Source organism: Carcharhinus amblyrhynchos, chromosome 14 (assembly GCF_965287045.1).
Source record: "Carcharhinus amblyrhynchos chromosome 14, sCarAmb.v2.hapA, whole genome shotgun sequence".
Lineage (NCBI taxonomy): Eukaryota > Metazoa > Chordata > Chondrichthyes > Carcharhiniformes > Carcharhinidae > Carcharhinus > Carcharhinus amblyrhynchos.
In genome coordinates, this window is record NC_137337.1 from 55,247,187 (window position 1) to 55,262,627 (window position 15,441).

Consider the following 15,441-nt stretch of genomic DNA (forward strand, 5'->3'; position numbering starts at 1 on the left):
TAGATTTCCTCCATTTTGCCGAACTCATCGAGATATGCACTTTACCACTTTCTCATTTCAATGAGATACACACATTGGTAGAATATCAGCCAAATGGCATTCACTGCTCGAAGGTATTCAGAGAAACATTGCAACATAAAGTGGATTTCTTCCAACTTGCTCAACTCATCGAGGTAAGCACTTTACCACTTTCTCATTTCATTCAGATACACGCATTGGCAGAATATCAGCCAAATGGCATTCACGGCTCCAAGGTACACAGAGAAACTTTGGGACCTATTGTGGATTTCTTCCAACATGCTGACCTCATCGAGATGAGAACGTTACCACTTTCTCATTTCATTGAGATACACACATTGGCGGAATATCAGCCAAATGGCATTCACTGCTCGAAGGTATTCAGAGAAACTTTGGATCCTATCGTGGATTTCCTCCATTCTGCTGAACTCATCGAGATGAGCACGTTTCCACTTTCCCATTTCATTGAGATACACACATTGGCAGAATATCAGCCAAATGGCAGTCACTGCTCCAAGGTATTCAGAGAAACTTTGGATCCTATCGTGGATTTCCCCCAACATGCTGAACTCATCGAGATATGCACTTTAGCACTTTCTCATTTCATTGAGATACACACATTGGCAGAATATCAGCCAAATGGCATTCACTGCTCGAAGGTATTCAGAGAAACATTGCAACATAATGTGGATTTATTCCAACTTGCTGTACTCATCGAGATAAACTCGTTCCCACTTTCTCATTCTCACTGAGCTGCACACAGAATATCAGCCAAATGGCATTCACTGCTCGAAGGTATTCAGGGAAGCTTTGGAACCTATTGTCGATTTCTTCCAACATGCTGAACTCATCGAGATATGCACTTTACCACTTTCTCATTTCACTGAGATACACACATTGGCAGAATACCAGCCAAACGGCATTCACTGCTCGAAGGTATTCAGGGAAACCTTGGAACCTATTGTCGATTTCTTCCAACATGCGGAACTCATCGAGATATGCACTTTACCACTTTCTCATTTCACTGAGATACACACATTGGCAGAATATCAGCCAAATGGCATTCACTGCTCGATGGTATTCAGAGAAACTTTGCAACATATGGTGGATTTCTTCCAACTTGCTGTACTCATCGAGATAAGCTCGTTACCACTTTCTCATTTCATTGAGATACACACATTGGCAGACTATCTGACAAGTAGCATTCAGTGCCACAAAGTATTCAGCGAAACTTTGGAACCTGTTGTGGATTTCCTCCAACTTGTTCAAATCATCGAGATGAGCACTTTTCCACTTTCTCATTTCATTGAGCTGCACACATTGGCCGAATATCAGCCAAATGGCATTCGCTGCTCGAAGGTATTCAGGGAAACTTTGGAACCTATTGTGGATTTCTTCCAACGTGCTGAACTAATCGAGATAAGCACGTTACCACTTCCTCATTTCATTGAGATACACACATTGGCAGAATATCAGCCAAATGGCATTCACTGCTCAAAGGTATTCAGGGAAACTTTGGAACCTTTAGTGGATTTCCTCCATTCTGCTGAACTCATTGAGATAAGCACTTTACCACTTTCTCATGTCATTGAGATACACACATTGGCAGGATATCAGCCAAATCCCACTCACTGCTCCAAGGTATTCGGAGAAACTTTGGAACCTTTTGTGGATTTCCTCCATTCTGCTGAAATCTTCGACATAAGCACTTTACCACTTCCTCATTTCATTGAGATACTCACTTTGGAAGAATATCAGCCAAGTGGCATTCAGTGCCACAAGGCATTCAGCGAAACTTAGAACCTTTTGTGGATTTCTTCCAACTTGCTCAACTGATCGAGACAACGACGTTACCCATTTCTCGTTTCATTGAGATACACACGTTGGCAGAATATCAGGCAAATGGCATTCACTGATCGAAGATCTTCAGAGAACCTTTGGAAACTATGGTGGGATTCCTCCATTCTGCTCAACTCTTTGAGATAAGCACTTTACCACATCCTCATTTCATTGAGATGCACACATTGGCAGATTATCAGCCAAGTGGCATTGAGTGCCACAATGTATTCAGCGAAACTTTGGAAACGACTGAGGGTTTCTTCCAACTTGCTGTACTCATCGAGATAAGCACTTTACCACTTTCTCATTTCTTGGAGATACACACAGTGGCAGAATATCAGCCAAATGGCATTCACTGCTCCAACGAATACAGAGAAACTTTGGGACCTATTGTGGATTTCTTCCAACATGCTGAACTCATCGAGATATGCACTTTACCACTATCTCATTTCATTGAGATACACACATTGGCAGAGTATCAGCCAAATGGCATTCACCGCTCGAAGGTATTCAGAGAAAGTTTGGAACCGATTGTGGATTTCTTCCAACTTGCTCAACTCATCCAGATAAGCACGTTACCACTTTCTCATTTCATTGAGATACACACATTGGCAGAATATCAGCCAAATGGCATTCACTGCTCGATGGTATTCAGAGAAACAATGGAACCTTTTGTAGATTTCCTCCATTTTGCCGAACTCATCGAGATAAGCACTTTACCACTTTCTCATTTCATTGAGATACACACACTGCTAGAACATCAGCCAAATGGCATTCACTGCTCGAAGGTATTCAGAGAAACTTTAGAAACGATTGAGCGTTTCTTCCAACTTGCTGAACTCATCGAGATAAGCACTTTACCACTTTCTCATTTCTTGCAGATACACACATTGGCAGAATATCAGCCAAATGGCATTCACTGCTCGAAGGTATTCAGAGAAACCTTGCAACATAATGTGGATTTCTTCCAACTTGCTGAACTCATCGAGATAAGCACTTTACCACTTTCTCATTTCATTGAGATACACCCATTGGCAGAATATCAGCCAAATTGCATTCACTGCTCCAACGTATTCAGAGAAACTTTGGGACCTATTGTGGATATCTTCCAACATGCTGAACTCTTCGAGATAAGCACGTTACCAGTTTCTCATTTCGTTGAGATACACGCATTGGCAGAATATCAGCCAAATGCCGTTCACTGCTCGAAGGTATTCAGGGAAACTTTGGAACCTATTGTGGATTTCTTCCAACATGCTGACCTCATCGAGATAAGCATGTTACCACTTTCTCATTTCATTGAGATACACACATTGGCAGAATGTCAGCCAAATGGCATTCACTGCTCGAAGGTATTCAGAGAAACTTTGGAACCTTTGGTGGATTTCCTCCATTCTGCTGAGCTCATCGAGATAAGCACTTCACCACTTTCTCATTTCATTGAGATACACACATTGGCAGAATATCAGCCAAATCCCATTCACTGCTCCAAGGTATTCGGAGAAACTTTGGGACCTATTGTGGATTTCCTCCAACATGCTGAACTCATCGAGATATGCACTTTACCACGTTCTCATTTCTTGGAGATACACACATTGGCAGAATATCAGCCAAGTGGCATTGAGTGCCACAATGTATTCAGCGAAACTTTGGAAACGATTGAGGGTTTCTTCCAACTTGCTGTACTCATCGAGATAAGCACTATACCACTTTCTCATTTCATTGAGATACACACATTTGCAGAATATCAGCCAAATGGCATTCACTGCTCGAAGGTATTCAGAGAAACCTTGCAACATAATGTGGATTTCTTCCAACTTGCTGAACTCATCGAGATGAGCACTTTTCCACTTTCTCATTTCATTGAGCTGCACACATTGGCAGAATATCAGCCAAATGGCATTCACTGCTCGAAGGTATTCAGAGAAACATTGCAACATAATGTGGATTTATTCCAACTTGCTGTACTCATCGAGATAAACTCGTTCCCACTTTCTCATTTCATTGAGATGCACACATTGGCAGAATATCAGCCAAATGGCATTCACTGCTCCAAGGTGTTCTGAGAAACTTTGGGACCTATTGTGAAATTCCTCCAACTTGCGGAACTCATCGAGATAAGCACATTACCACTTCCTGATTTCATTGAGATACACACATTGGCAGACTATCAGACAAGTAGCATTCAGTGCCACAAAGTATTCAGCGAAATTTTGGAACCTGTTGTAGATTTCCTCCAACCTGTTCAACTCATCGAGATGAGCACTTCTCCACTTTCTCATTTCACTGAGCTGCACACATTGGCAGAATATCAGCCAAATGGCATTCACTGCTCGAATGTATTCAGGGAAGCTTTGGAACCTATTGTCGATTTCTTCCAACATGCTGAACTCATCGAGATATGCACTTTACCACTTTCTCATTTCACTGAGATACACACATTGGCAGAATACCAGCCAAACGGCATTCACTGCTCGAAGGTATTCAGGGAAACCTTGGAACCTATTGTCGATTTCTTCCAACATGCGGAACTCATCGAGATATGCACTTTACCACTTTCTCATTTCACTGAGATACACACATTGGCAGAATATCAGCCAAATGGCATTCACTGCTCGATGGTATTCAGAGAAACTTTGCAACATATGGTGGATTTCTTCCAACTTGCTGTACTCATCGAGATAAGCTCGTTACCACTTTCTCATTTCATTGAGATACACACATTGGCAGACTATCTGACAAGTAGCATTCAGTGCCACAAAGTATTCAGCGAAACTTTGGAACCTGTTGTGGATTTCCTCCAACTTGTTCAAATCATCGAGATGAGCACTTTTCCACTTTCTCATTTCATTGAGCTGCACACATTGGCCGAATATCAGCCAAATGGCATTCGCTGCTCGAAGGTATTCAGGGAAACTTTGGAACCTATTGTGGATTTCTTCCAACGTGCTGAACTAATCGAGATAAGCACGTTACCACTTCCTCATTTCATTGAGATCCACACATTGGCAGAATATCAGCCAAATGGCATTCACTGCTCAAAGGTATTCAGGGAAACTTTGGAACCTTTGGTGGATTTCCTCCATTCTGCTGAACTCATTGAGATAAGCACTTTACCACTTTCTCATGTCATTGAGATACACACATTGGCAGGATATCAGCCAAATCCCATTCACTGCTCCAAGGTATTCGGAGAAACTTTGGAACCTTTTGTGGATTTCCTCCATTCTGCTGAAATCTTCGACATAAGCACTTTACCACTTCCTGATTTCATTGAGATACTCACTTTGGAAGAATATCAGCCAAGTGGCATTCAGTGCCACAAGGCATTCAGCGAAACTTAGAACCTTTTGTGGATTTCTTCCAACTTGCTCAACTGATCGAGACAACGACGTTACCCATTTCTCGTTTCATTGAGATACACACGTTGGCAGAATATCAGGCAAATGGCATTCACTGATCGAAGATCTTCAGAGAACCTTTGAAAACTATGGTGGGATTCCTCCATTCTGCTCAACTCTTTGAGATAAGCACTTTACCACATCCTCATTTCATTGAGATGCACACATTGGCAGATTATCAGCCAAGTGGCATTGAGTGCCACAATGTATTCAGCGAAACTTTGGAAACGACTGAGGGTTTCTTCCAACTTGCTGTACTCATCGAGATAAGCACTTTACCACTTTCTCATTTCTTGGAGATACACACAGTGGCAGAATATCAGCCAAATGGCATTCACTGCTCCAACGAATACAGAGAAACTTTGGGACCTATTGTGGATTTCTTCCAACATGCTGAACTCATCGAGATATGCACTTTACCACTATCTCATTTCATTGAGATACACACATTGGCAGAGTATCAGCCAAATGGCATTCACCGCTCGAAGGTATTCAGAGAAAGTTTGGAACCGATTGTGGATTTCTTCCAACTTGCTCAACTCATCCAGATAAGCACGTTACCACTTTCTCATTTCATTGAGATACACACATTGGCAGAATATCAGCCAAATGGCATTCACTGCTCGATGGTATTCAGAGAAACAATGGAACCTTTTGTAGATTTCCTCCATTTTGCTGAACTCATCGAGATAAGCACTTTACCACTTTCTCATTTCATTGAGATACACACACTGCTAGAACATCAGCCAAATGGCATTCACTGCTCGAAGGTATTCAGAGAAACTTTAGAAACGATTGAGGGTTTTCTTCGAACTTGCTCAACTCATCGAGATGAGCACTTTGCCACTTTCTCATTTCTTGGAGATACACACATTGGCAGAGTATCAGCCAAATGGCATTCACCGCTCGAAGGTATTCAGAGAAAGTTTGGAACCGATTGTGGATTTCTTCCAACTTGCTCAACTCATCCAGATAAGCACGTTACCACTTTCTCATTTCATTGAGATACACACATTGGCAGAATATCAGCCAAATGGCATTCACTGCTCGATGGTATTCAGAGAAACAATGGAACCTTTTGTAGATTTCCTCCATTTTGCCGAACTCATCGAGATAAGCACTTTACCACTTTCTCATTTCATTGAGATACACACACTGCTAGAACATCAGCCAAATGGCATTCACTGCTCGAAGGTATTCAGAGAAACTTTAGAAACGATTGAGCGTTTCTTCCAACTTGCTGAACTCATCGAGATAAGCACTTTACCACTTTCTCATTTCTTGCAGATACACACATTGGCAGAATATCAGCCAAATGGCAATCACTGCTCGAAGGTATTCAGAGGAACCTTGCAACATAATGTGGATTACATCCAACTTGCTGAACTCATCGAGATAAGCACTTTACCACTTTCTCATTTCATTGAGATACACCCATTGGCAGAATATCAGCCAAATGGCATTCACTGCTCCAACGCATTCAGAGAAACTTTGGGACCTATTGTGGATATCTTCCAACATGCTGAACTCTTCGAGATAAGCACGTTACCAGTTTCTCATTTCGTTGAGATACACGCATTGGCAGAATATCAGCCAAATGCCGTTCACTGCTCGACGGTATTCAGAGAATCCTTGCAACATAATGTGGATTTCTTCCAACTTGCTGAACTCATCGATATAAGCATTTTCCCACTATCTCATTTCATTGAGATACACACTTTGGCAGAATATCAGCCAAACGGCATTCACTGCTCGAAGGTATTCAGAGAAACAATGGAACCTTTTTTAGATTTCCTCCATTTTGCCGAACTCATCGAGATATGCACTTTACCACTTTCTCATTTCAATGAGATACACACATTGGTAGAATATCAGCCAAATGGCATTCACTGCTCGAAGGTATTCAGAGAAACATTGCAACATAACGTGGATTTCTTCCAACTTGCTCAACTCATCGACGTAAGCACTTTACCACTTTCTCATTTCATTCAGATACACACATTGGCAGAATATCAGCCAAATGGCATTCACGGCTCCAAGGTACACAGAGAAACTTTGGGACCTATTGTGGATTTCTTCCAACATGCTGACCTCATCGAGATGAGAACGTTACCACTTTCTCATTTCATAGAGATACACACATTGGCGGAATATCAGCCAAATGGCATTCACTGCTCGAAGGTATTCAGAGAAACTTTGGAACCTTTTGTGGATTTCCTCCATTCTGCTGAACTCATCGAGATGAGCACGTTTCCACTTTCTCATTTCATTGAGATACACACATTGGCAGAATATCAGCCAAATGGCAGTCACTGCTCCAAGGTATTCAGAGAAACTTTGCATCCTATCGTGGATTTCCCCCAACATGCTGAACTCATCGAGATATGCACTTTAGCACTTTCTCATTTCATTGAGATACACACATTGGCAGAATATCAGCCAAATGGCATTCACTGCTCGAAGGTATTCAGAGCATCCTTGCTACATAATGTGGATTTCTTCCAACATGCTGTACTCATCGAGATAAGCATTTTCCCACTATCTCATTTCATTGAGATGCACACTTTGGCAGAATATCAGCCAAACGGCATTCACTGCTCGAAGGTATTCAGAGAAACAATGGAACCTTTTTTAGATTTCCTCCATTTTGCCGAACTCATCGAGATATGCACTTTACCACTTTCTCATTTCAATGAGATACACACATTGGTAGAATATCAGCCAAATGGCATTCACTGCTCGAAGGTATTCAGAAAAACATTGCAACATAACGTGGATTTCTGCCAACTTTGCTCAACTCATCGAGGTAAGCACTTTACCACTTTCTCATTTCATTGAGATACACACATTGGCAGAATATCAGCCAAATGGCATTCACGGCTCCAAGGTATTCAGAGAAACTTTGGGACCTATTGTGGATTTCCCCCAACATGCTGAACTCATCGATATATGCACTTTAGCACATTCTCAATTCATTGAGATACACACATTGGCGGAATATCAGCCAAAAGGCATTCACTGCTCGAAGGTATTCAGAGAATCCTTGCTACATAATGTGGATTTCTTCCAACATGCTGTACTCATCGAGATAAGCATTTTCCCAGTATCTCATTTCACTGAGATACACACTTTGGCAGAATATCAGCCAAACGGCATTCACTGCTCGTTGGTATTCAGGGAAACAATGGAACCTTTTTTAGATTTCCTCCATTTTGCCGAACTCATCGACATATACACTTTACCACTTTCTCATTTCATTGAGATACACATATTGGTAGAATATCAGTCAAATGGTATTCACTGCTCGAAGGTATTCAGAGAAACATTGCAACATAATGTTGATTTCTTCCAACTTGCTGAATACACCGAGATAAGCACTTTCCCACTTTCTCATTTCATTGAGATACACACATTGGCAGAACATCAGCCAAATGGCATTCACGGTTCCAAGGTATACAGAGAATCTTTGGGACCTCTTGTCGATTTCTTCCAACATGCTGAACTCATCGAGATATGCACTTTAGCACTTTCTCATTTCTTTGAAATACACACATTGGCAGAATATCAGCCAAATGGCATTCACTGCTCCAAAGTATTCAGAGAAACATTGCAACATAATGTGGATTTCTTCCAACTTTTTGAACTCATCGAGATAAGCACTTTACCACTTTCTCATTTCATTGAGATACACACATTGGCAGAATATCAGCCAAATGGAATTCACTGCTCGAAGGTATTCAGGGAAACTTTGGAACCTATTGTGGATTTCTTCCAACATGGTGAACTCATCGAGATAAGAACATTACCACTTTCTCATTTCATTGAGATACACACATTGGCGGAATATCAGCCAAATGCCATTCACTGCTCGACGGTATTCAGAGAATCCTTGCAACATAATGTGGATTTCTTCCAACTTGCTGAACTCATCGAGATAAGCATTTTCCCACTATCTCATTTCATTGAGATACACACTTTGGCAGAATATCAGCCAAACGGCATTCACTGCTCGAAGGTATTCAGAGAAACAATGGAACCTTTTTTAGATTTCCTCCATTTTGCCGAACTCATCGAGATATGCACTTTACCACTTTCTCATTTCAATGAGATACACACATTGGTAGAATATCAGCCAAATGGCATTCACTGCTCGAAGGTATTCAGAGAAACATTGCAACATAAAGTGGATTTCTTCCAACTTGCTCAACTCATCGAGGTAAGCACTTTACCACTTTCTCATTTCATTCAGATACACGCATTGGCAGAATATCAGCCAAATGGCATTCACGGCTCCAAGGTACACAGAGAAACTTTGGGACCTATTGTGGATTTCTTCCAACATGCTGACCTCATCGAGATGAGAACGTTACCACTTTCTCATTTCATTGAGATACACACATTGGCGGAATATCAGCCAAATGGCATTCACTGCTCGAAGGTATTCAGAGAAACTTTGGATCCTATCGTGGATTTCCTCCATTCTGCTGAACTCATCGAGATGAGCACGTTTCCACTTTCCCATTTCATTGAGATACACACATTGGCAGAATATCAGCCAAATGGCAGTCACTGCTCCAAGGTATTCAGAGAAACTTTGGATCCTATCGTGGATTTCCCCCAACATGCTGAACTCATCGAGATAAGCATGTTACCACTTTCTCATTTCATTGAGATACACACATTGGCAGAATGTCAGCCAAATGGCATTCACTGCTCGAAGGTATTCAGAGAAACTTTGGAACCTTTGGTGGATTTCCTCCATTCTGCTGAGCTCATCGAGATAAGCACTTCACCACTTTCTCATTTCATTGAGATACACACATTGGCAGAATATCAGCCAAATCCCATTCACTGCTCCAAGGTATTCGGAGAAACTTTGGGACCTATTGTGGATTTCCTCCAACATGCTGAACTCATCGAGATATGCACTTTACCACGTTCTCATTTCTTGGAGATACACACATTGGCAGAATATCAGCCAAGTGGCATTGAGTGCCACAATGTATTCAGCGAAACTTTGGAAACGATTGAGGGTTTCTTCCAACTTGCTGTACTCATCGAGATAAGCACTATACCACTTTCTCATTTCATTGAGATACACACATTTGCAGAATATCAGCCAAATGGCATTCACTGCTCGAAGGTATTCAGAGAAACCTTGCAACATAATGTGGATTTCTTCCAACTTGCTGAACTCATCGAGATGAGCACTTTTCCACTTTCTCATTTCATTGAGCTGCACACATTGGCAGAATATCAGCCAAATGGCATTCACTGCTCGAAGGTATTCAGAGAAACATTGCAACATAATGTGGATTTATTCCAACTTGCTGTACTCATCGAGATAAACTCGTTCCCACTTTCTCATTTCATTGAGATGCACACATTGGCAGAATATCAGCCAAATGGCATTCACTGCTCCAAGGTGTTCTGAGAAACTTTGGGACCTATTGTGAAATTCCTCCAACTTGCGGAACTCATCGAGATAAGCACATTACCACTTCCTGATTTCATTGAGATACACACATTGGCAGACTATCAGACAAGTAGCATTCAGTGCCACAAAGTATTCAGCGAAATTTTGGAACCTGTTGTAGATTTCCTCCAACCTGTTCAACTCATCGAGATGAGCACTTCTCCACTTTCTCATTTCACTGAGCTGCACACATTGGCAGAATATCAGCCAAATGGCATTCACTGCTCGAATGTATTCAGGGAAGCTTTGGAACCTATTGTCGATTTCTTCCAACATGCTGTACTCATCGAGATATGCACTTTACCACTTTCTCATTTCACTGAGATACACACATTGGCAGAATACCAGCCAAACGGCATTCACTGCTCGAAGGTATTCAGGGAAACCTTGGAACCTATTGTCGATTTCTTCCAACATGCGGAACTCATCGAGATATGCACTTTACCACTTTCTCATTTCACTGAGATACACACATTGGCAGAATATCAGCCAAATGGCATTCACTGCTCGATGGTATTCAGAGAAACTTTGCAACATATGGTGGATTTCTTCCAACTTGCTGTACTCATCGAGATAAGCTCGTTACCACTTTCTCATTTCATTGAGATACACACATTGGCAGACTATCTGACAAGTAGCATTCAGTGCCACAAAGTATTCAGCGAAACTTTGGAACCTGTTGTGGATTTCCTCCAACTTGTTCAAATCATCGAGATGAGCACTTTTCCACTTTCTCATTTCATTGAGCTGCACACATTGGCCGAATATCAGCCAAATGGCATTCGCTGCTCGAAGGTATTCAGGGAAACTTTGGAACCTATTGTGGATTTCTTCCAACGTGCTGAACTAATCGAGATAAGCACGTTACCACTTCCTCATTTCATTGAGATCCACACATTGGCAGAATATCAGCCAAATGGCATTCACTGCTCAAAGGTATTCAGGGAAACTTTGGAACCTTTGGTGGATTTCCTCCATTCTGCTGAACTCATTGAGATAAGCACTTTACCACTTTCTCATGTCATTGAGATACACACATTGGCAGGATATCAGCCAAATCCCATTCACTGCTCCAAGGTATTCGGAGAAACTTTGGAACCTTTTGTGGATTTCCTCCATTCTGCTGAAATCTTCGACATAAGCACTTTACCACTTCCTGATTTCATTGAGATACTCACTTTGGAAGAATATCAGCCAAGTGGCATTCAGTGCCACAAGGCATTCAGCGAAACTTAGAACCTTTTGTGGATTTCTTCCAACTTGCTCAACTGATCGAGACAACGACGTTACCCATTTCTCGTTTCATTGAGATACACACGTTGGCAGAATATCAGGCAAATGGCATTCACTGATCGAAGATCTTCAGAGAACCTTTGAAAACTATGGTGGGATTCCTCCATTCTGCTCAACTCTTTGAGATAAGCACTTTACCACATCCTCATTTCATTGAGATGCACACATTGGCAGATTATCAGCCAAGTGGCATTGAGTGCCACAATGTATTCAGCGAAACTTTGGAAACGACTGAGGGTTTCTTCCAACTTGCTGTACTCATCGAGATAAGCACTTTACCACTTTCTCATTTCTTGGAGATACACACAGTGGCAGAATATCAGCCAAATGGCATTCACTGCTCCAACGAATACAGAGAAACTTTGGGACCTATTGTGGATTTCTTCCAACATGCTGAACTCATCGAGATATGCACTTTACCACTATCTCATTTCATTGAGATACACACATTGGCAGAGTATCAGCCAAATGGCATTCACCGCTCGAAGGTATTCAGAGAAAGTTTGGAACCGATTGTGGATTTCTTCCAACTTGCTCAACTCATCCAGATAAGCACGTTACCACTTTCTCATTTCATTGAGATACACACATTGGCAGAATATCAGCCAAATGGCATTCACTGCTCGATGGTATTCAGAGAAACAATGGAACCTTTTGTAGATTTCCTCCATTTTGCCGAACTCATCGAGAGAAGCACTTTACCACTTTCTCATTTCATTGAGATACACACACTGCTAGAACATCAGCCAAATGGCATTCACTGCTCGAAGGTATTCAGAGAAACTTTAGAAACGATTGAGCGTTTCTTCCAACTTGCTGAACTCATCGAGATAAGCACTTTACCACTTTCTCATTTCTTGCAGATACACACATTGGCAGAATATCAGCCAAATGGCATTCACTGCTCGAAGGTATTCAGAGGAACCTTGCAACATAATGTGGATTACATCCAACTTGCTGAACTCATCGAGATAAGCACTTTACCACTTTCTCATTTCATTGAGATACACCCATTGGCAGAATATCAGCCAAATGGCATTCACTGCTCCAACGCATTCAGAGAAACTTTGGGACCTATTGTGGATATCTTCCAACATGCTGAACTCTTCGAGATAAGCACGTTACCAGTTTCTCATTTCGTTGAGATACACGCATTGGCAGAATATCAGCCAAATGCCGTTCACTGCTCGACGGTATTCAGAGAATCCTTGCAACATAATGTGGATTTCTTCCAACTTGCTGAACTCATCGATATAAGCATTTTCCCACTATCTCATTTCATTGAGATACACACTTTGGCAGAATATCAGCCAAACGGCATTCACTGCTCGAAGGTATTCAGAGAAACAATGGAACCTTTTTTAGATTTCCTCCATTTTGCCGAACTCATCGAGATATGCACTTTACCACTTTCTCATTTCAATGAGATACACACATTGGTAGAATATCAGCCAAATGGCATTCACTGCTCGAAGGTATTCAGAGAAACATTGCAACATAACGTGGATTTCTTCCAACTTGCTCAACTCATCGACGTAAGCACTTTACCACTTTCTCATTTCATTCAGATACACACATTGGCAGAATATCAGCCAAATGGCATTCACGGCTCCAAGGTACACAGAGAAACTTTGGGACCTATTGTGGATTTCTTCCAACATGCTGACCTCATCGAGATGAGAACGTTACCACTTTCTCATTTCATAGAGATACACACATTGGCGGAATATCAGCCAAATGGCATTCACTGCTCGAAGGTATTCAGAGAAACTTTGGAACCTTTTGTGGATTTCCTCCATTCTGCTGAACTCATCGAGATGAGCACGTTTCCACTTTCTCATTTCATTGAGATACACACATTGGCAGAATATCAGCCAAATGGCAGTCACTGCTCCAAGGTATTCAGAGAAACTTTGCATCCTATCGTGGATTTCCCCCAACATGCTGAACTCATCGAGATATGCACTTTAGCACTTTCTCATTTCATTGAGATACACACATTGGCAGAATATCAGCCAAATGGCATTCACTGCTCGAAGGTATTCAGAGCATCCTTGCTACATAATGTGGATTTCTTCCAACATGCTGTACTCATCGAGATAAGCATTTTCCCACTATCTCATTTCATTGAGATGCACACTTTGGCAGAATATCAGCCAAACGGCATTCACTGCTCGAAGGTATTCAGAGAAACAATGGAACCTTTTTTAGATTTCCTCCATTTTGCCGAACTCATCGAGATATGCACTTTACCACTTTCTCATTTCAATGAGATACACACATTGGTAGAATATCAGCCAAATGGCATTCACTGCTCGAAGGTATTCAGAAAAACATTGCAACATAACGTGGATTTCTTCCAACTTTGCTCAACTCATCGAGGTAAGCACTTTACCACTTTCTCATTTCATTGAGATACACACATTGGCAGAATATCAGCCAAATGGCATTCACGGCTCCAAGGTACACAGAGAAACTTTGGGACCTATTGTGGATTTCTTCCAACATGCTGACCACATCGAGATGAGAACGTTACCACTTTCTCATTTCATTGAGATACACACATTGGCAGAATATCAGCCAAATGGCATTCACTGCTCCAAGGTATTCAGAGAAACTTTGGGACCTATTGTGGATTTCCCCCAACATGCTGAACTCATCGATATATGCACTTTAGCACATTCTCAATTCATTGAGATACACACATTGGCGGAATATCAGCCAAAAGGCATTCACTGCTCGAAGGTATTCAGAGAATCCTTGCTACATAATGTGGATTTCTTCCAACATGCTGTACTCATCGAGATAAGCATTTTCCCAGTATCTCATTTCACTGAGATACACACTTTGGCAGAATATCAGCCAAACGGCATTCACTGCTCGTTGGTATTCAGGGAAACAATGGAACCTTTTTTAGATTTCCTCCATTTTGCCGAACTCATCGACATATACACTTTACCACTTTCTCATTTCATTGAGATACACATATTGGTAGAATATCAGTCAAATGGTATTCACTGCTCGAAGGTATTCAGAGAAACATTGCAACATAATGTTGATTTCTTCCAACTTGCTGAATACACCGAGATAAGCACTTTCCCACTTTCTCATTTCATTGAGATACACACATTGGCAGAACATCAGCCAAATGGCATTCACGGTTCCAAGGTATACAGAGAATCTTTGGGACCTCTTGTCGATTTCTTCCAACATGCTGAACTCATCGAGATATGCACTTTAGCACTTTCTCATTTCTTTGAAATACACACATTGGCAGAATATCAGCCAAATGGCATTCACTGCTCCAAAGTATTCAGAGAAACATTGCAACATAATGTGGATTTCTTCCAACTTTTTGAACTCATCGAGATAAGCACTTTACCACTTTCTCATTTCATTGAGATACACACATTG